General features: G+C 40.9%; 1 protein-coding gene and 1 long non-coding RNA gene across 3 annotated transcripts in view; both read right to left on the bottom strand.

The window, feature by feature from the left end:
• The window catches only part of ATRNL1 (attractin like 1), a 1,264,546-nt gene that overhangs the window by 3,062 nt on the left and 1,236,281 nt on the right, over positions 1-25,203 (bottom strand). The window lies entirely within an intron of this gene.
• On the bottom strand, positions 6,827-21,152 carry LOC109287645. Its single transcript, XR_002094925.1, has 3 exons — positions 21,142-21,152; positions 12,452-12,460; positions 6,827-6,937 (listed from the first exon to the last, which is right to left on the bottom strand). It is a non-coding gene; the product is annotated as an uncharacterized LOC109287645 (long non-coding RNA).

Below are 25,203 nucleotides of genomic sequence, written 5' to 3'. Positions count from 1 at the left end.
ACATCAGGAGGCGCTACATCACTGTCAGGGCAGCTAGGATCTGGAACCAGCTTCCAAGAGAAGTGGTGCTGGCTCCTACTCTGGTGGTCTTTAAGAGGAGGCTAGATGAACACCTTGCTGAGGTCATTTGACCCCAGTACTCTTTCCTGCCATGGCAGGGGGTCGGACTTGATGATCTGCTCAGGTCCCTTCCAACCCTACCAACTATGAAACTATGAAACAAAGAGTGATGTGGTCATTTTTTCCAATAGTGGGAGCCTGGTGAAAATCAGGTAAAGCCATGATGTTAAATTCTGCCTTGAGTTATCCTTCTGGAAATTGTCAACATTTCTTGTTTATAGAAGCAACATACTATAAGGAGCTACAAATATGTCTATACAATTTCCATCTGGTCATAATAATATAATAAAAGGAAAACCTAAAAGGAAAAGATTAGGCTACTGGAGTACATTTCAATTTAAAACACAAACAGAATTATCTTAATATATTAACAGGATATCAGACGTGGTAATGCAGTAGTATGAAGAAATAAAACACTGTTTTATATTTTACTGCATATACCCAAATATAAGATGCACCCCCCCCCCTCCACTGTCAGCATAGGGAAAATAGCTTGTCATCTTATATTTGCATACAAAGAAACCTCATTAAATACAATGACTATCATGAAACTGCTGCCAAAACTAGCAAGTGTTCAGTAATGGAAAGCAACTCTTCTTCAGCAGTCCCTAGCAGTCAAGGATGATTGTCTTCCGTCACTATGTCTTATTTGTGGGCCTGAAGATGGCTGACAAGGCTGATTTGGGATTGAGAGACTCTGTTGCAATTCTGGCATGTGTTTCCATGCAGGGGAGTAGTTCTAGAGTTTTGATTCAGTCTGCAACACACTGTTTCTGCCCCTCCCGCTTTTCAATCTCCTGTTGCTGTCATAATGTTTCAAAGTACTGAGACCTTCGCAGTAGCAAGTGGTTCTGGATGACAGTCTCCCATAAGTTGATGTCAATATTGAATTTTTTTCAAGTTGGCTTTAAGGATACCCTTGAAGTGCTTTCTCTGCCCTCCTCTTGAGCCACATGCCTTGACTGAGCTGACAGAAAAAAAAATGCTTTCAGAGTCTGGAGTTGGACACCTGGATGACATAACTAGCCCAGCAAAGCTGATGTTGGATGATTGTTGCCTCGATGCTCACGGTGTTTGCTTGCAAGAGGCTGCTTGAGGTGTCATCCAGTCTCAGCTATGTACAGTAAGGTGGGGATCACAATTACTGGTTTATGATCTTTGAACACCCATTTCCTCAGGTGTCTGAAGGCTGTACTTGCACATTTGAGGCAATGTTGGATTTCTTCATCCATGTCAGCTTTCTGCGAGAGATGTTGCCTGTGGTATGGGAAATACTCAATGTTCTCCAGAGTCTCACCATGAATCTGAATTACTACAGCTGGGGATTGCTCATTAACAGCTTGTTGATGGGGGATCTAAGTCTTCCTAATGTTAAGCATAAGTCCCATTTTTTGCATGCCTCAATAAAGACATTGATGATTGCCTGAAGGTCTGCTTCCGAGTGAGCACAGACTACAGCATCATCAGTATACTGAAGCTTGATGACTGAGGTGTTGTGGTCTTGCTTTTGGCTTGGAGTCAGCTGAGATTAAACAGTTTACCATCCAATTCAGTAGTCTATTCCGACTGGAAGCTTGCAGTGGTCCTATGTTAGGGCCGTGTCAAGCTTCAGTCGCTGATTTGATTTGGCGGAGATTCGGCCCGATTCAGTGGCTGTATCTCTGAATCTGAATTGAATCAAGAGACCCTTTAATCTCTTCAAATCAAATCAGAACGCTTCAAATTGATTCGGAGCTATTTGGAGAGATTCAGTGATTTGGACATAGACACAGCTTTAAATTTTTCTACATACCTCAAGGTACCGGGGGCTCATGAATGCTGAGATGCTGGGGCGCATGGAGCATCCCACAAGAGTGCAGGGGGCTCCCCAGCGTTCTCAGCAGCAGACCTGGAAGTGGACCAGAAGCACTCATCCACTTCTAGGTCCACCGGGGAGCGCACCGGCTCCCCCTGCCTGCCCCCTGCCTTATTATACTGTCAACCTATACTTGACATGTCACATCACCATCAAAGGATACGTGTGGCTTTTCAGGAGGGAAAGCATTTTCATCTGACAGATTGCCCTGTGCCTCATCTGCATATGCATTTTTGGAAGATCCCAGGACTCATGACAACAACAGCCAATTCCAGTCATGAGTGGGGGCTAATTAGCACATGGATCCTTGTTGGGGTATACATACACATACAGAGCTGTGTTGAGCTATTGGTTTACCATGGCTTGAAATGCTGTTGATTCTGCTGGGGCCTAGCCCACTGAACTATGTGGTAAATCATAAGCCTTTTGGCTTTGGACTGCTATCGTGCATAATCTGTACTATATATAATAGTTATAGAAGTGCTATTTAGAAGTGTGTTTATTGAGAACCTGTGCTAAAACTTGCAGCAATTTCAAAAAAGGTAATATGCATAAAGTTTAGATTAACTAAATTATTATATGCATGTTTGTCTCAATGTCAGTGTTTTCAGACTTGCCCCTCACTCCCATGTGCTCGGGGAGAGCAGAGTCTAACCATAAGGGGGACCATAGGGGAGGCAGAAGAAGGAGTTACAGGGAGAAGAAATTATGAGGGCAGAATGCCACCTGATCCTCCAGATTTATTTTCCTTGCTGTAGCAGTGTGTTGGGACCCAGAAGCCTGTGGGCTTGGGTTTTCCTTCCCTTAGGGCTGACTGGCCCAGGGTGACAAATTCAAGGCCAACCTCCAAAAATTAGATTCTATACCTGGAAAAGTATATAAAATTGATAAATGTTTCATATATGGAATCTAATTATTGGGGGTGTCTTATAATCAGGTTCATCTTGTATTTGAGTAAATATGGTATTAAAGACTTTGATCAGAAAACTTAGTGGAAGCAGGTTTAACTCAGAAAAAAGGACCCAGAATTGGGAAAAGCATTAAGTACAGTTTTAGCAGAACAGATAGAAATTTTGGAAAAACGTATCTACTTTGTTTATGAATTTATCCAAGTATTTTGGCTCATGTCATCATATTGTCTGAATGAAATTATAAATAAGAATGAGGATTAAATGTGAGCTATTTTAATTTTGTATCTCAGAGGTCCTATCACAGAAGCCCTAAAATCAGAGAAATTAGAGATGGAAAAGACCAATGCTAATGCAGAAATATCACCTGTTCACAGGATATGCCTATATAATGCAAGGTAGTGACACACTGGCTCCCAAAGCAGAACTAAGATAGCCAGGTGGCTATCACTGCTTCTGGTGTCGCTGAAAACATACTAGATGGATTACATTTTACATACAAAGATATTTTTTAGATTAAAAAAATTATAGCCCTAAAATAATAACAAATGGTGGAACCCTGTGAAATATATATGTACGATGCACATCTTCCTGATACTGCTTATAGCATTGAGAGCTTAGAATGGATTAAGAGTGCCAAAACACACAAAAACCATGCATTTATTGTGACATGTTCACAAGTGGTGAAGCATAATAGTAATAGCCCATGTAAAACATTAGCACCAAATAGTTCACAAAAATCTGTTTGCAAATTGGGTCCGAAATAGTTGATTTCCAGTTTCACAACTGTAAGAACCAACATAGCAAGAATAAAATATGTACTAGTCATGTCTACATGTTCATCAATGTGCCGTACTTATGGTGCATTAAGTTTAATACTTGTATAGCCAAGTACTAAATCAATGTGCAGTAACTGGCATTACTGTGCAGTAGCACTGGCATGTGCCTTTTAATGACACTACTATTCAGTAGTCTAATAATACTGAGCATGCAGTAGCATATCAGCACTGTTTCTACCATGACATGTTACTGCGTGCATTATTAGGCTACTCTGCATTTTGTGTCTTGTGTAGACATGCCACCTGTGAACAAAAATAGTTCAGCTCATACAACTGTCTCAAAAACTCATGGCTAATCTTTAAAATAGTGTCAATATTTTTTAGTGTGTACTTTTTTAACCTGAATCAGAATCAGACTAATCTTATCTATTACAAAGTCTAATTTTAAGAAAGATTTTTTTGTGCGTTATTTCATTGTGATACACTTAGCCAGTAGGAAACAGAGAAAAATAATAGCTTTTCACTTGCACATGGCCCAAAACCTGCTCAACTTATATAAGGTACGCTGTCAGAAAGAAAACAAGTGGTTCAGATTGCCAGTATCCTATAAATTCTGTGCCAATGCAAAATGAACAGTATCTTTTTCTACCTCACAAAGATATTGCAAAAATTAATTAGTTAATGTGTTACAGTTCTTTGAAAATAGAAAATGCCATATACTATAAAGATGATAACAGTACTTAGCATTTCTGTGTTTCACGATATGTAAGGGTCAAGATTAATTAAGTAATTTTTCTCACATACACATATATATTTTCTGGCATTAGCTAGCAATTCCTAATATTGGACTTTGATAAATGAAATTATAAGATGTCCTTGAGGCACCTTTGTAACATCAACAATATCTGGTGTTACTAAATTGGAGGATAAAATCTAAGTGGCATTTTGATTTTTGCTTATGTGCAGCTCTGTTTTTAACAGCGAGGCTTAGCAAGTATACAAAATGGATTATATATTAGGGAGAAACAGGTCTTCCAATTTTTCTTTTAACAGGACTTTTTTGTTAGTATGCTGCTTGGTGGCATGCTGCTAACCTTACTCTGCATAATACTACTATACAGGAAGACCTATTTTCTTCCAATCCACTGCTGCATGCTGGGACATGTTGGCATGCTGTTAGAGTTCCATTAAAATCAGGTCACTCCAGAGGATCATTTCTCAAAACGTCGCACAGATGATCTGATGAAATTCACTTATTGTGTTCTCTAAGCCCAACACAGTTCCTTGTTATCAAAGCAATGCAATTAACTGGGGGAACAATTCATTATTTCAGACTGGTGGTCTAAAGGAGTTTCATTTGCCAAGTCAAGCTGATGCACACATATTACAGGAAAATATTTACATAAAAAACCAAATGCCGAGTCAATAAAAATGCTGGGGTTTAAATATAATAATGAAATTATCCTTGATTTTATAGGTTCTTTTCCTAAATGTCAGAAGTAAATACATGAAAGATTATTAAAATTGGAAACATACATTCTACAATGGTCAACCTTTGTCACCAAGTTTCACAGCTTGTTTAATTTAATTGTCTTTTTTAGGGATTTCCATTTAAATATATCTATCTCAGTTGATATTAGCCAAACACATACATTTATCTGCAGTAGGATGGTAATCAAAGAGCTATTGAATCAGCTTCCACTGCACTGTGTAAGGGCAAAACCTTTAATGGTCTAATTTCTAGAAATTCAAGTCCAGTTACAGGGCTAGATCTATTCTTTAAGCCCAGCTTGATCTAGCTGTGCAAAACTAGGTCAGGTTATTTTCATAACCTTCGGTGGATACACAATCTATAGCTTGTAGATATGCATGGAAAAATCATTAGGAAGTGAGTTAAGTCAAACAGAAGTAGGAAGTATATATTTCAAAGACAATTTCATTCACAATGAGAAAAAATACAAGAGAAAGCAATATGAACTTACTTATCTTTAGCACAACCATAGACTTTCATGAAGTTATACTGATCTGTTGGAAAGAGGAAGTGGCACCACAAGATTTCAAAGATGCTCAGTTTGTACAATTATAAAAAGACAAATGGGACAGAAGTGACCGAGACAACTATAGAGATATTTCCCTGTTGAACATTGTTGAAACATTTGTCACTCACATCCTGCTCCCTAGGTTACAATCTCTAGGTGAAAGAATCTATCCTGAAAGCCAATGTGGTTTTTGCATAGGACACTCCACCATTGACACGGTATCTTCAGTCAAGCAACTGTAAGAGAAGTGTAGAGAAAAACGAATACCACAAGGGCATTTCTACTGTTCTGAAGAAACTGGATTGCCTCCTCCCATCCCCAAACTGTTGAACATCACTCACTCATCACACCAAGGCATGAAGGCAACTGTAGTGCATGGAAACAGAGAATCAAATGCCTCTGACATCAACAATGGGATGAACAAGGGTGTGTCTCAGCCCCTGTGCTTTTTGACATCTACTTTTCATTCCTGCTTCTTCATGCATTCAGGGACAGCCATGATGGTATTTATCTTTGAACCAGACTAGACAGAGGCTTGTTCAACATCACAAGGTTTAGAAAAAAAACCAAAGTGAAAGAACTGGCTCTGAGAGATTTCCTGTTTGCAGATGACATGGCCCACAATGAACCTTGCCCACAAAATCTCTTGCATAGATTTTCTGGGTCATGCAAGAGCTTCAGGACGACAATTAGTCCCAAAAAGACTGTGATCATGTACCAAGGGGTGGAAGGACCAATACCTGACATCACTGGATATCTTGGTGTTGACAGGTTTTGCTACTTGGGCTTTACAATCAGCAGGAATCTTCACCTTCAGATTGAACTGACTAACAGAACTTGATAAGCAGCTAAGAATTGGAGACTATTACAGGAACACGCATGGTATAATAGCAAACTCTCAGCTAAGATGAAGATGTAAATCTATGAGATGTAAGTGCTGTCATCCCTGCTTTATGGTTCAGAAACATGGACTACATATGCTAGGCACATCAAGAGATTGTACAGCTTTCATGTGAGATGTCTGTGTAAGATCCTGAAAATAAAGTGGGAAAACAAAATACCAAACACAGTGGTACTGGAGCACACAGGGCTGACACACTTGAACACCACTAACAAGAAGAGGAGGTTGTGATGGATCAGCCATTACAAGAGAATGGGAGGAGACCATATCCCCAAGAATATTTTGCATGGTGAGATTCAAGATGGTTCTAGAAAGTGGAGTCACCCTCTATGGCCCTATCATGATGTATGCAAAAATTATATGAAGTTGTTCAACATCAATACAGAAAACTGGGAAGAATGCACAGAATCCTGTCTGATCTGGAAGGAACATCTGGCACTGGGAGCAGCTCAACAGGAACCAGCTTTGATCCAGAGGATGGAAGCAAACTGAGAAAGAAGAAAGCAGAATGTTGTAAACTTGGACTCCAACTCAGACAACATATGGATCTGTGAAACTTGTAACAAGCTGTGTTGCTCTTGAATTGAGCTTGTCAGCCACAAAGCTTCATTAGGCATCAGACTAGACCTCTTAGATGTACACCATGATCCAGAGGATCAACAGTTGCCTACTAGACTTTCCTAATGGGAAGTTAAATGGTAATAGTTGTTTCTCAAGAAGTAACAGCCTAATCATAAAATTACTGGTGTGAGGGTTTTTTTGTTTTTTTTTTTAACAATTATGCAAAACAATTAATAAGTACAGGAATAAAATACAGCACATCAAATGAGATTGCCTTGCAAAGTGCATCCCAATTTATATACACATAGCACTTTAATTTTGCATTTGAACAAAAGCCTCTGAAAAGTCATTCATTTTGAGATGCTCTCCTCCCAGTCTCTGTAAAAGCAGGCAGTACTATATATTTTAATTTTCCAGCACAACAGCTTCATTAGGCGTGAAAGGTTAATTGCAGGTTTAAGTGCAGTTCAGGGAACAGTGCACGGGTCTGTAGTGAATAGCACAGTCTGCTACAGGAAGGCTGAGTGCTATAAACTGTTTGCCCTGCTGAAATGTTTTACTACCTCATTTACTAACTGTCTTCTTTTACTGCTTGTATTTGTAGTTCTTCTAAACCTTTAATAGCTACAGTTTTATTTCACTGTAATCAGATTTAAATGGAAATACCCATGCTGGGATGTTTAAATGTTTTTCCTCTGATTGTATACAGCTACATATGAACTGATGTTAGGCTATACTATCTTTCAGAGTAAAAAAAAATAACATTTTAAAAGTTGGTTTTATATGCTGGCTGGTGAATGTAAACCTTTATTCTTCCTCTACTGTTCGTTTTATTGAGAAATGTTTTGAATTCAGGCTATCTTTGTTAAAACTAAGTGTGTTAGGTGACCTGCTTTGTCTGCTTAGGCAGGTAATTGGGGAACATTATTCCATTTAAATATAAATTACTGGGAGATAACATTCTGGATAGATGTCTTCATTTGGTTACACTCTGGGCATTTTCACTGTCATCAAAAACTAGAACATCCATAATTCTGAGGATACTAAAATAACTACAGTTCAAACAGATCAGTTGGATTTGTTTGATCTCCTAACAGAAATTAAAGAAACTGGGTAAGGAGACTTGAAACAATGACAATAAAATGACAGCTGCCAGGTTGAGAGATTTAAAAGGGAACAGACTGGGTCAATTGTATGCTATTAAACAAACAGCTTCATGTTTCAGCACTTTGCACTATTGTTTCAACTTCATTTGTTGAGGTTTTAAAAACGTACTTACCCTACAAGCTAAGTGTAATACAGGACAAAATGTTGCTGCATTAGTACAAAAGACCCATTACTCAAGAAGTTCCCATCACATAGTCCAAATGCCTGCTAAAGTTCACGCAAATGCATCTAAGTGTTTTTACAACATATTGAGTAAGTGATGGGAATTACAAGCTCTAATCAGAGTTTAGTGCAAATCACTATAGTGCTTAATGAGTAGAGCTTCCTTCTGAACTTATTCACAGTACTTGTAATTATATACTGGAAATTCCTCCTGGGTTTTGCCACTCAGGACAGGTCCCAGAGGACTGGAAAAGGGCCAGTGTGGTCCCTATTTTCAAGAAGGGGAGAAAGGATGATACAGGTAACTATAGGCCAGTTAGCCTCACTTCTATCCTTGGCAAAACCTTTGAAAAAATTATTAAAGATCACATTTGTGGGAGTCCAGTAGGAAAAATAATGTTGAAGGGAAACCAGCATGGCTTCATAGTAGGTAGATCCTGCCTGAATAACCTTGTTTCTTTTTATGACCAGGTCACAAAAAGCTTAGATGCAGGAGTTGAGGTAGATGTCATCTATTTGGATTTTAAAAAGGCCTTTGATACAGTGTCACATCCCATTCTTACAAATAAATTAAGTGGTTGTGCACTAAATTATTACATGGTCAGGTGGGTGGAAAATTGGCTTATGGGACATACCCAAGGGTGGTGCTGGACAGGTCATTTTTGACCTGGAAAAATGCGGGCAGTGGAGTTCCCCAAGGTTCGGTCTGTGGACCTGTGCCGTTCAATATCTTCATCAGTGACTTGAATGACGGCATGGAAAGCACTCTGTCCAGATCCATGGACAACACCAAATTATGGGGCAAAGTAAACATACTGGAGGGCAGGGATTGGATTCAGGAGGATTTGAACAGCTTGGGAAAGTGGGCAGAACAGAATAGGATGCAGTTTAACAAAGATAAGTGCGAAGTGCTGCATCTAGGGAGAAAGAATCACTAACACACCTACTAAGGAGGCGATGCTTCCCCTCTATGCGGCATTGGTAAGACCACAGCTTGAGTACTGAATCCAGTTCTGGGTACCGCACTTCAAGAGGGATGTGGATAACCTTGAGAGGGTCCAGAGAAGGGCCACTTGTATGGTTAAGGGCCTGCAGGTAAAATCTGATGAGGAAAGATTGCAGGATGTGAATCTCTTCAGCCTTCGCAAAAGAAGGCTGAGAGGGGATCTTGTGGCCATCTACAAATTCACTGGAGGTGGGGTAATGACAGCAAGGAATAGGGGATACTCTGTTTACCAGGGTACCACTTGAGGTTCCTAGGAACAACAGTCATAAACTGATGGAGAGCTGATTTAGCCAGGAAAAATGTCTTTACAGTGAGGGTTACCAAAATCTGAAATAGGCTTGTAAGGGAGATGGTGCTCTCCCCTACTGTAGAGGTCTTTAAGAGAAGACTAGACAAGCACCTAGCTGGGGTCATCTGACCCTAGCGCTCTTTCTTGCCCAGGACAGGGGGTCAGACTCAATGATCTACTGAGGTCCCTTCTGACCCAAACATCTATGAAATCTATTTGTTATTATTTTAGAACTATGATTTGATTTTTGTATGTTAAAAATACCTTAGTATGTGAAATGCAATCTGTGTAGTGTGTATTCTGCTACACAAAAATGTAGCCATTTTGCTTCTGTTTTGGGAGCCAGGGGGAATCTACACATTCATTAAGGTGCAGTGGTTACTGCACATTTAATTTAGTACTTATAAAATCAAGTACTAAATAAATGCATGGTAACTAGAGTTACTGCACAGTACTGGTGCTGAATTCCTTTTTTGTGACGCTACTGTGCAGTAACTTAATAATGCTGTGCAGTAGCGTATTAGCACCCTTTTTGCCATGATGCGCTGCTACGCAATATTATTAGGCTACTGAAGAGTTAGCATGTTGTGTAGACACACCCAGTGTGTCACTTCCTTGCACTGTATAGGCATCCCCCATATACACATCCAGAGAAGGGCTGGAGGGGTACACTATAGAAGAAGAGAAGATGAAGCTAAAAGACAAATGTTGACAAAAGAACAAATACATATGAACTGGCCACAGTTATATTTGGGCCAGAAATTAGAAAATTACTAAGATAAGTGAGGCTCTGGAACACCCTTTCAACAGAAAGAATGGGGACAAGAAACATACCTGGATTTTAGATTCAATTTGATAAATTTATGGTAAATTTATGAATACAATTATAGGAGGTTCCTTTCAGTCCTATATGCATAGGTTCAAATCACCACACAATAATCCCAATGCTCCTTCCCATACCCCATTCAGTTTCAAATATCTCTTACTTTCGGAGATCTTCATGGGCAGCCAGCTGGTTCTCTATCCTGCCGAGACCTTCTGGGGTTGGCAAGGCTGGCTTGAACCTCTAAGTATGGTATAAATCTTGTAAATATATGACACTACTTGGGAAATCACTTCAAGAAAGTGACCCGTAAGTTTTCTTTTCTTGAAAGATAAAGCTAACTCCTTCCTGGTGATGTCTAGTAAGATAAAGACATCCCTCATGATCTCATTTGTCTTATGTGTATAACTTATCTTTAAATAAATAAAAATGGGACAGTGTTTATACAAATAAATAATAATAGGGTAGAGATCAATGATCTAAGGTCAGGAGAAAGGAAATTTCAGGGGCATCATAGAGGAGCTCTCAACCTCTTTTTATTTAGTAGTTACCATCCATCTGCAGGAGTCTTAAGTACCCCTTGTTCTTAGAGTAATCTTGTGAGTTGCCTCTTGTCAGTCTGTGAAGAAGGAAGATTATTATAGTAAAGAGTGCTCTACTGAATGTATTGTCTGAATATGAAGCCTGGATGTGAGGGCCTAGAAAGAAGTTCAAGTCAAGAAGGTTACAGGCTCAAGTGTCCTACAGGACGGTGGTTTTATCCACAGTGATCAGTCAAGGAGGTAGTGCAGCATGCTTCAGAGGAAGACTCTATTTTAGCCAAACAGTTCTGCTGTAGCTACACTGACTATAAACACTGACACTTTTGGGAAAGAGTAGATGAAAAACAAAATCCTGAATATTTTGAAGAGGACCTGCCGCTACTAGATCAGAACGTCTTTATTAGGCCTATGTGAATAGGCAGCCAGTTGATTCGGCTTCAGATCTGGCCAATTTGGTTGCCAGCAATCCAATTCAGAGCTCTGGATTGGTTTCCTGCTTTGATTTGGCCAAATCAGCTCCAAAGCTTTGAAGCTGCTTCTGAGATCTGACCATAGGGCATAATGGGGAATCAATGAAGTATCTATAAATTTGTTGTTTTTTGCCTGATTTGGATGAAACTTGAAGGGGGTAGTAGCCCCTGCAGAGGCCACAAAGCCTGCCAAGTTTCAAGGAGATAGGTGCAGGGGTTTCTGGGAAAGTGTACCCCAAATTCTTGAAAGCAAAATTCATGTCGTGTGTGTGTTAAGCCACAGCGGGGTCAAAACTGCAGGGGTGGTAGCCCTTGCTGAGGCCACAAAGTATGCCAAGTTTCAAGGAGCTAGCTGCAGGGGGCTGGGGGAAACTGCACCTCAAGCGGCTGACAGGCAAAAATTGTGACATAGATGAACCTGTGTGTGTTAAGGTGCAGCCAGTTGAAAAGTGCAGGGATGGTAGCCCCTGTGGAGGCCACAAAGCCTGCCAAGTTTCAAGGAGATAGATGTGGGGAAACTGCACCCCAAATTCTTGAAAGCAAAGCTCATGTCATATGTATGTGTGTCCCAGGGGGAGACAAATGGAGGTCCTGGAACACCCTCTCATGGCAGGACCCAAGGCTGGGGTGAGCTCTTGGAAGGACCAAACCAAAAGCCCTAAGAAGGGGGCTTACTTCCCGTCAACAGGAAAAGCTGCGCTGCACCAAGAAAAGCCACCAGTGTGGTTTGTCAGCCACTTTTATTTGTGGCTGGGAGCGGCGCTGGCAGATGACGCCATCAAAAACTGTCACCCGGTGGATTTAAAAGCCGGCAGCGGGGAAACAGCACGGGCAGCAGCTAAGCCAGGGACGGGAGGCGAAGCTGCTCCCTGAGCTACCGGACTGCAATAGCAACGGATCTGCGGGGGGCCAGACAGGAACCCACTAGAAGGGTCCTGGCTCCCTTAAAAGGGTAAACACCCAACTCGGCAGGACAGCTGGGCCAAGGAGGATGGAGTTGAGGGATCCCAATGACCGCAGACGCTGGAGCCGTGAGTGGGGTGGGCTGTGGCCTGAACCCCTACTATTCCTTTTCTTTTCTCTTTTTTTTTTTGTTCACGTTAACATCTTGAAGGGCACCCAGAGCCCAAACTGGGAAAGGCATCCCCAATTGACTGAAAGGGTCAAGAAGAGGAGTGGAGGCAGCCTCGTCAAACGTGACGGCTTGAAGATAAGGCCAAAGCAGATGTTGAGGCAGAACTGGTCCTGCACCCTGTAGACACCCGGGGCAAAGAAAGACACTGAGGGATGGGCAAGAGGGGACAAGAGCAGGAGGGAACATCAAAGAGACAAGCCAGCGATCCATCACCTGGTCATCCTGAAGCCTGACTTATGGCTGGGGTGTAGGGAAGGTGGAGCCCCAAGAATGCCCACAAGGGGCAGTGCCTGGTCCACAAGGTCCTGCGAGGGAGAACCCCACTACTGAAAGGAAGATCAAGTCATGGCAGGCGAGTGTCAGGGCCTCTCTCAGGCTTGAATGCAGCCCAGTGCCCAAGTCCTGGGGACACGTCTCATAGCCTGAACTGGGCGCGTGCTCTAAGGCTGATAGAGAGCACCTATACCAAACCTTGCAGGTGCAATGTGTTACACCACGTCAGGGTGAAAACTGCAGGGGTGGTCACCCCTGCTGAGGCCATAAAGTCTGCCAAGTTTCAAGGTGATAGGTGCAGGGGAAGTCTGGCTTCTGGGGCCCTGCACCTCTGGCTGCTAACAGGCAAAACTCATGACATAGATGACCCTGTGTGTGTTAAGGCGCAGTGGGGTGAAAACTGCAGGGGTGATAGCCCCTGGTGAGGCCACAAAGTCTGCCAGCTGTTAAGGGGATAGGTGCAAGAGGGTTCTGGGGCCCTGCACCCCTAGCTGCTGACAGACAAAACTCATGACATGGGTGCTTGTGCAACTGACTGTGTCTGTCTTGGGGCAGTTGACTGTCTGCATTGATTCTTTCCTCTCCTTAGTCTGTGGTTTTGTAGGTGTTAATCCTTATTCGTTAACTCGTTACATTAGCTAGCTACTGTGTATTGAGCTGGTCTCCGAGTGAATCATGACTGACTGGTAACTGGTAATACAGTAGCTTAGCAGCCAGGCCTGCAGTAGTCCACCCCCATGACCCAAGACGGACACAGTTGCACCAGCACCCATATCACGAGTTTTGCCTGTCAGCAGCTAGAGGTGCAGGGCCCCAGAACCCAGAACACCTTCACCTATTTCTTTGAAAGCTGGCAGGCTTCATGGCCTCAGCAGGGGCCACCATCTCTGCAGCTTTCATCCTGCTGCACCTTAACACACACAGTGTCACCCATGTCACGAGGTTTGCTTGTCTGCAACTTGAGGTGCAGTTTCCCCTGAACCCCTGCACCTATCTCCTTGAAACTTGGCAGGCTTTGTGGCCTCACCAGGGGCTACCATCCCTGCAGTTTTCACCTCACTGTGGCTTAACACACATACAAGTGACATGCATTTTGCTTTCAGGCCTTTGAGATGCAGTTTCCCAGAAACCCCTGCACCTATCACCTTTAAACTTGGCAAGAGTCACGCTCTCATTAGGGGCTACCATCCGTGCAAGATTCAGCCACGTCAGCCAAAAGACAACAAAGTTATAGATATTTCATTGATTCCCCATTATACTCATTGGCCGAATCTCCTCCAAATCTTTTCCGAAGTGATTCAGAACCTCCAAATCGATTTGAAAAGCCTAAAGCTTCTTGCAATTCAATTTGGATTAATAGATTTGGCCTCCGAATCATCCCTGAATCCAAATCATGATCCAAAGCTTTGCACAGCCCTAGTCTTTATGCTCTGAGGAGTCCTTGGTAATTATTGGGTGCTTGTACAAGTTACATTTTTCACAAGATTGGGCCCCTGAAAGCACTCTACAGCCATGAATTAACAGATATGTATGGCTACAGACCACTTTTAAAATGGCTATTTGTGCAAAAAAATAACCCTATATTAAATGAGGTATTAGCTTAAGGAACTTGTGTTCCCTCCAGGATTAATCTTTCATGAGGGTACAGGACTGGACTGGTGCTTGCGGGGCTGGGCTGTCAGAGGGGGAGAGATGGGAATGGAAAGGATCAGCCTGGAGCTGCCGGCTACTTTGAATGGCCAGAGCTGAGAGGGGGTGGGGTGGAACAGAGTCTCCTCACCTTATCCCCCCCCGCCAATACCCCAGCTGAGGTACTGGGGGGAGCTGGGCCAGGTCTATGAGGCAAGGGGGCTCCATTTCACCCCACCCTTCCCCTCACCAGTGGCCATTTAAAGCAGCTGGCAGCTCTATGCTGCCACTGTCAAGAGACCTGGGTGGGGTGGTTGAGGAAGGGGGCCTCCCCTTGCCTCACGGGCCCAGCATGGCTCCCTTCAATACCAGTTGGGGGGGGGTCCATGAGCTGAGGAGGCTCTGCTGCACTCCCCCCCAGCTCTTGCCATTCAAAGTAGCCAGCAAGTCTGTGCTGTTACTTCCCTTCCCTCCCTCTCTGACAGCCCTGGAGCTGTGGGGAGGGTGGGGCTGCAAAGAGGGGAAGTTCAGCAGCCTCTCTGGAGCCTGCTAAAGCATCCCTGCCTGCTGGTATGGGTCAGAGAAGGCAGGCTCCATCCGCCTCCCTCCCCTACCCCCAAACAGGTGAACATCTAATTTATGGTGCTTTATGTAAAGCGCCATAAATTAGAGCGGGGCCCTAAACTTCTGTAAACACCCATTGTGTACAATCAGTGGGAGGCTTCATTAGTTCAATCAGTTTTCTACAGGGACAGCAGGAACCTAGGCATAATATTATTTAAAAAATGAAGCTAAAATAAGAGATAGGATAATTGAATTTAACCAATGTGTTACACCAGGTTGTTTAGTGGAAGTTTCAAAAGGGCCTAAAAGGAATTAAAACTGAACTCCTGTTAAAAATCATGTTGCAGAAGTAATCTGCAACACAGTCCAGATGAGCAGATTTAGAGAGAAGTCCAAGTCAAAAAGGATGCATAGGTTACAGGCTTGACTGTTCAAAAAGTTAACACTGTTGTCCACGGTGGTCAAATAAAGAGAAAGTGGAGCAGGTTTGGGAGGAACTTGAGCCACGCTAAGCCTGAGCTGCTGGCAAGATATGAAAGACACATTAAAAAAACAGGTCAAAAGTCTTTCAATATATAATTCTTACTTTACTTGAGCCACAAACTTGCCTCAATCTTCTTTAGAGATGTTAATCGGAACTGTTCAGTAAAGACTATACAAACGATGCACGTGACATTGGATATAAAAAGTAAGATAATATTGCTAAATGTTCATACCTATTGGGATGAAATAGGAATTTGAAAATAGTTTAACTTGTGGATAATTTTTAACTTCATGAATATCTTATTTCCTTGGTTATGATAGTATGGGTTCTGGAGGAAGACAAATACTTATCTTTCCTATAAAAATATCCTGAACTTGAACTGCCCTCATTTCCTCAGGATCTGAGATACATTCAGTCACTGAAAGAGACCAGTGCATCTATATGTGTCCTTGACTGCGTAGTTGGTATTAAAGCAAGTACTAAATGACTGTGCAGTTCCCACTGGTACTGCACAGTCCTGGTAGTGCATGGGTCATTTTCGACCCTACTGTGCAGCGGCAACAAACTAGTGTGTAGTTGCTACTGTGCAGTAGCAGTGGCATCACAGTTAGTGCCTAGCAATGCTGTATCACTGTACTGATGAGCTATGTTGCCATAGCTCATTGCTATGGTGATGTAGTGTCTCATAAAGACGCACCCAACATGTACATTGGAAGAGGGAAACTTAGCTTTAGGCTGAAACGGCCAAGGGAAACGTTCAGTTGCACTTTACAAATCTTTGTAATCTACTCTTGTGAGCTACCTAGGAAAGCTTGTTATACATACATATGACCTGACATTTATTATATTATTGACTCCAGTGATTTCACAAGATAAACTATGGTTTATATGAGAGTACATACCTGTGAAGTGAAACTACTCAATATCCTACAATAACTCATGTCAGGCATTAGACCTAGATTAGGATTAAAATACTAAGAATTGTGCTAATAATAGCTCTCACACCCACAAACTTGACAATACCCAAACTTCTGATAATAAACAGTTCACTACTGTTGGCCAAGAAATATATTATTTTAAGAGAATATTAATAATTAGCAGCTTATTGCCTTTATCTGAAGTGTTTTTTCATTGGCTCCCATTAAAGACAAAACACGAGTTTTGTTAGAATATAAGTCTGCTCCATTGTAGCTATTTTTTTTTTACCAAAGGACAAAATGGTAATTCAAAAAATTAGGATAGCCTTATGTTTGAATTTCATTGCCTTTGTTGACAATACATCTTATATAAATTGTCATTTTCATATCATGAAAGTATATTTTGTGTGAAAATTGTAGTCTTTTACACTTAACTTCTCAATGCATAGGATTAGTTTGACATCTAGTAAACTGGTATATTCTCTGACCTGCAACCATTGTTTGAATACAAGCTGGGTTTTCAAACAGGAAACTCAAGAGTAAAAAACGCTTATATTACTTGGGAAAAAGAAGATTATAATCCACATAATAAATGTATACAATAAGCTACAGTAGAAGTAAACACAAGCCAGGCAAATCATCTGGAGTTTTATAATTTGTCTGATACATTTTTAAACTTTTGACAAAGCAAAAGATTGTCTTTGTTAGTTCAGAAGTTTTAAAAAAATTACTAACTAATTAGGTGCTCTGCTACTATATATTACACTTCACTTGGTAAAAATATAATTAATTGCACAGACTTCATGCACAGCATAATTGTTTGAAACATGATATTTGTTTCCAACCCAAATGATTAACATTCCAGTTCGACTATATCCTTACATCTTAACATTGAATCAGTTACTCTTATGTTATGGAAAACATCTCCATTCTCATGATGTTGTGCAGTACTTTTAATTTGTTCTCAAGAAAATCACTATAAACTAATTTGCTACTCTGCAAGAATGTGGTGAGATACATTAATCATGATGGAATCTAATTTGGTCCTGTATAACCCACTCTGCAGAAGAGAAAACTCTTATTTGTATTACTGAAGGAGCATGATTCTCACCTAGTTTTAGTTAAACCAGTGTTAATACAGACCAACTCCAGTATAAAATAAAAAGGAATTGGAATTTCAAGTGGTTCTACTCAAAAGTCAAAATGGAGCCATATAAAACAAGTGGTGAATCTTGTTCTTGGCTTTTAAAAATCTCTCAAAACACTGACTGTATATATCCCGTGCATTTCTCACTACTAGTATAATATCATTTTTACCCATTGCCTTTGGTTTGGAAATCTTATTTTGTTGGGATCCTGTACCAGTTAGAAAACACTGAAGATATTTAAAAAAAAACAAACACCCAACAACCCCCCACCCAGCATAAATTCTCATATTAAAAATGGTGAATATGAACATGCATTAAACACAGATTTGTCATACCCATAACAATTGAATATGCCACATTTCCCTGAATTACAATATTGAACTATAATTTCTTTTGTCTTTTACTAGAGGTATCTTCCACAAATCTGGTCTTTGACCCCATTCCTCAGAAACATAAAGGAAAAAAAAAAGGAGACAGAGAAGAAAAAAAATCCATCAATTTCCACAGCACTCAACAGACACCCATTTCAAATGGATGCAAAGCATAAAGGGGCTGTACTCAAATTCAGCTGTGAATAAGTATTGGACCAAATGCTGGCATTAGAATAATTCTTCATATATTTCTTTAAACATGAATAGTCAGGAGAAGACACTTTCCCCTTCCACTAATAACTAGTATTATGAGCTTTGCTATTTCTTTTCCCTTTCCATTTTGGCCAGATGGGATACAGGCTGTCCTCGGACTTACGACACAATTGGTTTCTTAAGTCGAAATGTCATAACTTGGAACCAATCTTCCCATAGGAACAATGTTATAAATGGGGGGTTGATTCCTGAACCAAGGCCTGATACCCTGTTTTCACCAAAAATAACCCAGAATTTTGTACTCAGTCAATTATAGATGAGTAATATAGCTACATCAATGTGTTTACATTGTAAACAGCAATCATATTGATTTGGACAGACTTCTTTGAGTGACTTCGCTGGACTTTTTGAAGGGCTCTTGGCTGAAGTCTTCTCAGGAGTCTTGGCTGCAGGTTTTTCTGGAGTCTCACCTGCTTTCTGAAAGAAAGTGTCCAAGTAAGTTTGGACAGACGTTCTCCAGGGAGATGGACGACGCAGCAAGCTTGTTCTCTGGGGTGGCGTGGCATTGGATCACACATCAAAAAGTCGAAACTGACATCAGAAAGTCGAAACAAGGTGTTAATTTATAAACGTCGTAAGTGCCGTTCGTTGTAACTCGAAATGTCTTAAGTCGAGGACTGCCTGTATATTTGATAGCATGAGTCTGGAAAAGGATGGGAGGTTTCAGGAATACTGTGCTCCCTTTTTCTTCTTCCTTCTGGCATCAGCTCTCTCTTCCCTGTTCCTCAAGTCAGACCCTCTCACTGCTGCTCCTCTATAATGCTCTAGGTCTCCTCACAATCACTGCCACCCATGATGAAGCACAGACTCTTAATAGCCTGAAGGTTTAAGGTTTCTCTATTGGAGTGAAACCTGCTTCTAGTGAAGACAATAGCAATGCTATTCCCATTTACTTCAAAAGAGAGCAGATCAGAACAATAATCTCTAAGGTCTTACTGCTGCCCTCGCTCTTGCAATCTGTATTTTAAAGCTTTTTTTTTTTTTTTTTGCTACTATCAATGAACATTGTTTAAAATAGGCAGTGATAAATATCTTCATGCAAACACATTATCAGAGAGGTGTATTGAAATTCTGGTACACTAGTTTAATCAGGAGATATTCTATCTATGGTACTTTTTTCCATAATGTATTCTAACTCATAAGTTGTTTTTTTGTGAGGTTGAATAACTACTGGAATTGGGGGTGTTTTTTTGTTTTTAACATCCTGCTGCAATATATCACTGTTCTAACCATTATTTGGCTTTTAATTTGGCTTTGGCTGAATAACATTTCTAGTTATCCATTATTCTGCCGAATTTTGCAATTGTATATTCAAGTGCAGCCTTAGCTATGTACCCAGCAGCCACTCTGACAAACAATTGATCTTGGGATTATAAAACAAAATTAAGTTAAATAGACAGTGCCTAGAATGTTGAAAGCTTACTGAGATGACACCTTCAGGCTCCCAAGCATTTGTAATGCATGGCTACTCAGATTTTCCCTACCCATTAATGCACGGCACAAGAAAAGGGAGCAAATGCCCAAGTCTCAACACTGGGCCAAGTCCATTAGCAAAGCTGGGACAACCTCATGCTGTATATTGATTTTACAAATTCCAGCAGAAACAGAAATAGGAATAGGCATAAAGTCTTCAGTCACAACAATGTTTCTCACCAGAGGAGCTCATGTGTAAGAAAAAAGGTTATGGAACAAAGGTTTTATACAAACTCCCCTATCAGAACCAGGCATGGCACTAAAAGAGAATAGTTATGGAGGGTAATCTGTTTTTGACAAATAAGATACATTCCTGTTTATGTATTTCATTTCTTTCCTTCATCTGTGCTAAACTGTATTACAACTTTGACAGACAAGAAGACACACTCGAACTAGATCTGATCTATCTGTGATGTCCTCAGTACCTAAGGCAAGAGTTTTCTAAGATTCCACTGTCAAAGGCAGTGAATTCCTAATCGGTTGCATAGAGCTGATCTTGTTCTATATAAAATGTAGGTAAAACATCTCGTTATGTGACACTATTTCTGTTTCTGTGACACACATGAGCAGTGCAAACACTTTAAATTGCAGCTGGCAGCTGGTACATAAGAGTATAGTGGATATTGCAGAAAATACAAAACACTGACCCTAGACATTGGGTCCTTGGTTGCCAGAGGAGCAGGGTATAATACTGCAATTTTCAGAAGGTATGGAATTATGAGAGAGCCTCATTCTTCTGTGCCTGCGCCCTGTGCAGGCAAGGGCATACCTGCTGCAGCAAAGAACTAATAGCAGCCATCATTTTTTTTCTCTCGGTTTTATTTCAAAGATTGAGCGAATCCTTACATGGTGCAAAGGGAACAATCTATGTGACTGTGTTCATATCAAGCTGCAAATGTTTTTCAGTTTAATACAATATTCCCTTTTGGTAAACCTCTTCCCCTTGGTGCTGAGGGCTTGTGGTATTCTTCAGGACTACAAACTCCAATTCTCTCAATATCCTTGGAGGAGACGTGACCACCAGAAAGAGATCCTGTTTTGATTTGTAAATTGATTCTTTTCTTGTGTGGGATCAGATCTGACAAGACCTCATGTGGCCCACACGAAAGCCAAATCTGCTGTGGTCCATAAGATCTCTCTTTCTTTTTCACTCCCTGCCTTTTCATCTTGGCCAAGACACTCATCATTAGATGGGACTGGGGAAGAAAGACACACATTAAAGTCTTTCCCTGGGAAGGTCTTTCTATCCTACTATGTGCAGAGGGCTGTGTGCTAGGGCTGTGCAAAATTTCACCCGGCGTTTCATTTCAAAGCTGTTTCGAGCTCGAAACAGGAAAATCAAAATGAAACAAAAGCCTTCGAAACAGTTTCACAACAAAACAAGGGAACTCAAAACATTTTGAAAGTTTCAAAACAATTTGAGTTTCGAAGCCAGGCTTACTGGCTTCAGCACCGGTCTGAGCCAGGAGCTGAGGGAACTCTGATAGGTTTTATATATGTATTTACATATACGGTTTTTATTATGTCATGAAGGAGAAAAAAGTCCAGCATTAGAATTCCCTTGCTGCATTTTCCCTAAACCTCTCATCTGTTTTTCTAAAAGTAGAAATTACTTTGATTCTTTTCCATTCTCTTTACTTGCTGACCTTCCCCCCCCCCGAGTTTTTCCCCATATGTTGTTATGTCCATGCATGAAAACCTTGGCTTCAACTCCCTTTCATTTCCTGATTTCCTACACTTCAATTATACTTTAATGGCTGTACATGCAATCACGATGACACAAGAGTATGTCATGAATGAAGCCTATTTTCTACTACACCAAGTTCTGAGAACTACTGGAAGTATAATTTGAGTTGCTTACTTTTATAGTCTCTTTAGGGCAAATGCCTTCTCTAATGTAGTATAATAATCTAGCAAGCTCTAGATGTGCTGTTCCTCTTACCCCTTGCAACAGCATTTTATTTCCCAGATTAGTCCTACATTACAGCTGGCAACTGTAAAGAATTCCCCAAAGTTGTAAAAGTTACAACTTTCAAACAGTATAATTAGACACTGCACATTAGAATTAGAAGCAATATAAACAAACATTGATTTTAATAAATAACGGAAAAGAGAGCAGTAATGATGAGCACATTCCCAATATGGGACTACACACCAGTAGCTCTGTGCAAGCTGGGGTGCTGTGAATGGGGAAACCTGTTCCGGGTCAGTATGGACCCTGGGTCCACGAGGCAGAGGTCATCAGGTTTTATAGCTAAAAGGTACTGGGAACGTAGAAGCAGTGGGTACGTGACTTGGCACTGAGCGTGGTTTGGCACTCCTAGGGGGAGAAGAATCAGAGAAGAGAAGAAACAAGCTTATATACCAGCAAGGCTTTGGTTCAGTGAACAAGGATGATTTAAGCAGTTTTCTTTTCTTTTGTTCAGTCCTGTTTGGCTAAAGATGAAAAACAAGAAGGTGTGGGACTACAGGAGGAAAACAGGGAGCAACTCTTGCTCTATTCTCCCTATTTCCTTTCCTCCATTTTTCATACCACTTCCTTCCTATTCTTTTTTCTTCAAATCTGAGTTTCTACACTGCTTACCTGTAAATACCCTTTATGAAACAACTGAGTTGTCTTACTCAGACTTCCAATTTTCAAGGACTCCAGTTTGTGAATCTGTGACAGTCCCTGCTAACACTTTTCTAATTATTCTTTGATCACTTTGAAATGTAATATTTTCAGGAGCTGGTACGGTGGCAATTCCGAGAGCATATAAGCATTTTAATAACCATTTATATTATTTGTTCTTTTCCTGACTCTTCAGTTTAGTCACAGGGTAATTCTTTTTCCAGAAAAAATATGCACATTCATCATTTACAAAGAGAGGGTACAAATAACTGTTCACATCTGAGCTATTTTCTAATTCTTTTTTTGCTTCCCTTCTCCTTCATCATTCTTAACCTAAACACAACCTATCTTATTTCATAATTTGAGCACTGTCAGTGTTTTAGGAACGATATTTTATATGTAGGATTGTAAAAGCTCAGTGCTAACTAGTGCACTTTTAGTAGTACTTTCCCCCTTGAAAATTGTTTACCTGTCCTTTTCCTAAGCTCAATGTGGATTGGGGCAGAACTGCGTCTTGCCATTTTTGTAAGGCTTTTCTTTGGATCCATCCCAGGAATTTGCATTAGAACTCAGCATATAGCTGCTGAAAGGGCCACAGATTCACTGAGACAGCGTGGCTTATTAACTGCATTCTAGCAGATTTCCATGGAGGAGGAAGTAAAGTACACAGGATCCTAATAGGGGAGCCTAGATACAGCCAAACTCTGTGATGGAGCATGCTATCTTTTCATTATAAGGCCAGCCTTCTGCAGGATGTAAATTTATACATTAATTGAGAGTCCGTGAGCTTTGTCTAGGATGGGGTATTTATCACTACACTTCTATCTGCCTTATTCTTTCCTAGTCTTTTTGCCCACGTAAAATCAAAATGGTGGTTTGGAAATTGCCTCCTATAGTCAAGATATGCAATTGCAGCAAGGCAAGGCATGCAAACATTTTAGTTAAATGGGATACTAACACGTGTTTCATGCTTGACACATTGTCTACATGTTTCCAGTTAGCACATCCTGATGGTTCCTATGGTAAAATTAGACAAGGAATAATATATATTTCACATATGTGACTAACTAAACACCAAAGGTTACAGGATCAACAAGATTTCATCTTTCACATTCTAAGAGACTTCCCCTTTCCTGTAGATTATATCTGTCTATCTTATCAAGTGGTAAGACCTGTCTGCAGAAAGTCCTGGTGCCTCCCAATTGTGGCATCTGGGGGCTCTGAGCAAGGAAAATTAGCCGTTAATTAGCAAGTTGAGAAATCTGCTTGTCCCTCTATCTCTACCCCACTGGAGCTACTTCCTGTCCCCCAACATGACTACCTTTCCCATACCTGACCCAAATGCAGTATGAAACCATATCCAATTAGCCCTTTCCTACTTTGGAAACACTCTGAATTAGAAAAATAATTTGGCATGTAGAAAGACTATTTTTCCAGAGCTGCCGGCATCCATCACAAGCAAATAGCTCTGCCCTCCTAATACGAGACATCTTTGCCTTTTCTACCACTTAGCTTTCAGCCTCTGTGAACTTGCTGTGGATATAGAGAGACCTTGATACTGCCCCCATTTAAATCAGTTTAAATGTCCTATATTTCTTTTCAGTTATATATTTGTACTTGCTAGTCTTATTTCAGTGTCAGTGCAAAGACAGTATCTTCTGATCTCTCCTTATGAGTCTAAATGTCTAGAACTGAACTGCGTGGAGAATATATGGCAATACTGCGCACTGAAGCAGACCATCATGATTGAACACAAGTTAACAAATCCATGCTAATGTGCGGAGCCAATTTGTTTAATCCTATAGTCTTAGTGCAACAAATACTCTTTTGCTGTTACGGATTTCTATCATACTGGGCACATCTACACGTGCAATTAATTTGAAGCAATAAAAACTCTGGCACACGCTGCCGAAGTTCATTGCTTCTGGGCACTGTTTACACATGTGCCTGGGAACTGCAGCACATTTAGTAGTAGTACTTATATAGTACTTATATTTACAAGCACACACCTGTGGCAGAGTTTATTACTTTACTGCAGCTTAATAGGGTTGCATGTGTAGATGCTGAGATGTTTCCCACCAAGCTAATTAGGCAGCTCTGCAGTAAACATCTCATAAGTGTCCACAGAGGTTGACATGGCTCTACTTAGGACACTGGGATATTTATGAAGCCATAGGAGACAGGTGAGGTATCAGAGGCCTGAAAAAGGGCCAAGGTAGTTCCCCTCTTTAAAAAAGGGAAAAAAGACCTGGAGAACTAGAGACCTGTTAGCCTTACCTCAATACCTAGGAAGTTACTTTGGCATATCCTAAGGAAGTTCATTTGCAAGCATCTGGAGGAGAGACTGATCATAAGCAGCCAGCATGGATTTGCTAAGACCATAGATTTCCTAAGAAATGCTAAGAACAATTTGTGTCAAACAAATTTGATTTCCTTCTCTGACAAAGTAACAGTTTAGGTGGATGAAGGGAATGCTGTGGATATAATGTATCTGGACTTCAGCAAGGCTTTTGACAAGGTCCTGCATGACCTTCTCAAACAAAATTGGCGAAATGTAGGCTGGGCAAAACTACTTTAAGGTGAATAGACAACTGGCTCAATAACCACAAGTGAAGGGTAATTATAAAAGCATTCATGTCAGAATGGCAGGAGGCTTTGAGTGGAGTCCCACAGGGGTCTGTCCTGGGCCCAGGGCCACTCACC

This window comes from Gavialis gangeticus, unplaced genomic scaffold, assembly GCF_001723915.1.
Source record: "Gavialis gangeticus isolate Ggan-Ray unplaced genomic scaffold, GavGan_comp1, whole genome shotgun sequence".
NCBI lineage: Eukaryota > Metazoa > Chordata > Crocodylia > Gavialidae > Gavialis > Gavialis gangeticus.
This window is presented reverse-complemented; position numbering and strand designations above follow the sequence as displayed.